Source organism: Amblyomma maculatum, chromosome 4 (genome assembly GCF_055883805.1).
Source record: "Amblyomma maculatum isolate TAMU_Amacu chromosome 4, ASM5588380v1, whole genome shotgun sequence".
Classification (NCBI taxonomy): domain Eukaryota; kingdom Metazoa; phylum Arthropoda; class Arachnida; order Ixodida; family Ixodidae; genus Amblyomma; species Amblyomma maculatum.
This window is the reverse complement of record NC_139347.1, coordinates 124,905,076-124,907,351: the sequence shown is the minus strand read 5'-3', so window position 1 is coordinate 124,907,351 and position 2,276 is coordinate 124,905,076. Positions and strand designations below refer to the sequence as shown.

At 42.9% G+C, this 2,276-nt stretch overlaps 1 long non-coding RNA gene across 1 annotated transcript; it reads right to left on the bottom strand.

Annotated features, from left to right (window-relative positions):
- Nucleotides 1-273: 273 nt before the first annotated feature.
- Nucleotides 274-1,638, bottom strand: LOC146192308 (uncharacterized). Its single transcript, XR_014706393.1, has 2 exons — nucleotides 1,355-1,638; nucleotides 274-762 (listed from the first exon to the last, which is right to left on the bottom strand). It is a non-coding gene; the product is annotated as an uncharacterized LOC146192308 (long non-coding RNA).
- Nucleotides 1,639-2,276: the final 638 nt, after the last annotated feature.

The following is a 2,276-nucleotide window of genomic DNA, read 5'->3' as shown; positions in this document are numbered from 1 at the left end:
TCGACTCGGAGCCATCGCCCTGCAACCTGTTGAGTGTCAATTCATTTGTTGTATTTTAATCTAATGACACTTTTATTCGCGTATTTCTTCCACAACGCAGAAACTACTGCGTGCCAAGCCTGACCCGCAAGAAATTGACAGTTTTCAGGGGGAAATTTTCTAGATAATAATTATACATAAAATGTCCACAAATACTTCCTTGTACAGAGCACAGCAAAGACGCTAACAAAATTTGCTGGTCTAGAATATTCCGCATGCCTGTTAACAAATTGGTTTTGTGAAATATAAAGCTTTTATTCATATACCTTTGAGGGTAAAAGAAAATGAATATAAACAACACCACTTGCAGTTCAAAATGCTTGCTAGGCAGGAAATGAACAATAAAACACCATGGCTGTGGTCCACACCGAAAAAAAAACGAAAGACACGCCCACATCTGAAGCGTCCAGCTCGACCTTTTCCAATCTGCATGGAAAGTGCGGTCAGTGGCGAGTGAACCCGCCGTTTGCAGCCTCAATGTCTCTTAGCCGGTCTGGAAGAGAAGCATACAGGAAGCTGATCAAAGCTGGATCGGCCTTTAGCCTGTCCCCCTCCTCTTGAAGGGCAAGCCATAATGAATCTTTGCTCTGAATGTGAAGGGCTCTTCGTGACAGGTTACGCTTCATCAAACCCCACACATTTTCAATAATGTTTATGTCCGCCCCTTTAGGCGGCCATTCCAGCACGTTGATCTCGAGTCGGTCAAGCGTTTTGCGGACACACCTGCAAAAGGAGTGGCACTTAATAAGCAGTTGTATACAAAAGAGAGAGAAAGAATTCTACTGCAAAGTATGCTTTGAGCGGGTCATGCTGCAGATAAAAGAGCATAAATTTACAGCTATAATAATGCTTTGTTGAAAACCTAACCGATAGGTCATATATATTGCTCACATTTATTTTAGCTCTATGCGCGCTAGCCATATCGAAACCCCGCACAAGCTTTCAGAACTGCAATACAGGAGGGTGATGGACAATCGTAACACATTTGACTCGTAGTGTGAGAAAAGTGACATGGTCAAGCTTCTTTGTAAAATTCGAGAAAGCGTTCTGTAAAGAACTGTTAGAACAGTACAAATTCTGGAAGAAACATTATTTGCCCTATTCTCAACATGTCCAGACAATGTCGTCTCTCACGTGGTGTCACTGGCTGCCACAGAGATCGTAACAGTTTTCTTATGGATGACCTGCAACCAACCACATACCTCAAGAACCAAGAAAATAAATTGCGCTTTGTGCAGAAGACTCCTTTTTTTACCTAGGGAGAGCTTTGTGGGGCAATTTTCTTACCCTTTATCCGTTTAGCCGTTATACTCACTTGGCCGTGTGTATGGGGCTTCTGTCGTGGTGAAACACGAACAGGCCGTCAGGGAATGGTCCATCCAGCAAAAAAGGCAGCAGAACCTCTTGGAGGATGTCCACGTAGGCATCAGCCGTCAGTGTTCCTTTGATTCTATGAAGAGGGCCAAGGCCCTGACTGGTGACCACGCCCCATACACTGACAGCGCAGCGTCCACTGGCCGCGACGTGCTGAATGTATTGTTGTTCATACCTGCATAAAACCGTTAGTTTTTGAACGAGTAATTAAGCAGCATTCGACAGCTGTTTTTAAGGATGCGAAACATTTCCTTGAAGCTGCACGAAACAAGCTGTGCGTGAAATTCAACAAAGCTCGACCGATTCTGACAAAAAAAAGCTATTCATTCTATATTGTTTCAAAGACCGATTAAGTATCATAATTTTGAAAACGCAAATGAGTTGTAGAATTCGCAAGGAGCAGACCATGACGATTTTGCATAATGGCGTCAACAACAGATTCCTTGTTTTCAAGCTCGGGATAATACAGCTCGTGTTATAGATAACACTTTCGAAAACTCCTAAAGACAAGAAACTTCAAATAAAATAAAATCGTTTACGCAGGAGTCTCAACCACTATGGACGGCACATAGCAGTTCGATAAATACATATACTGTACTTAATTGTGTTTAGTTCGCATATTCTGGCGGCTAGCGTAAATGGGAAGGCTGAAGCCATGACAAACGCACTGTTGTATCAGTTGTTTTCAGGTCGAATTTGCTTGTGCTCGGGTTACATCTTTTGGTTTTGCTAAGCACCGGCCATTTGCCCTTGAATCTCAACTAGCGTCAACCGAGTATAAACTACAGTCCAACTTTCTACTAAGCTAGGCTATGTTAAATTACCATGCATGACCACTAGTCACATGCGCCTATACGACTTCA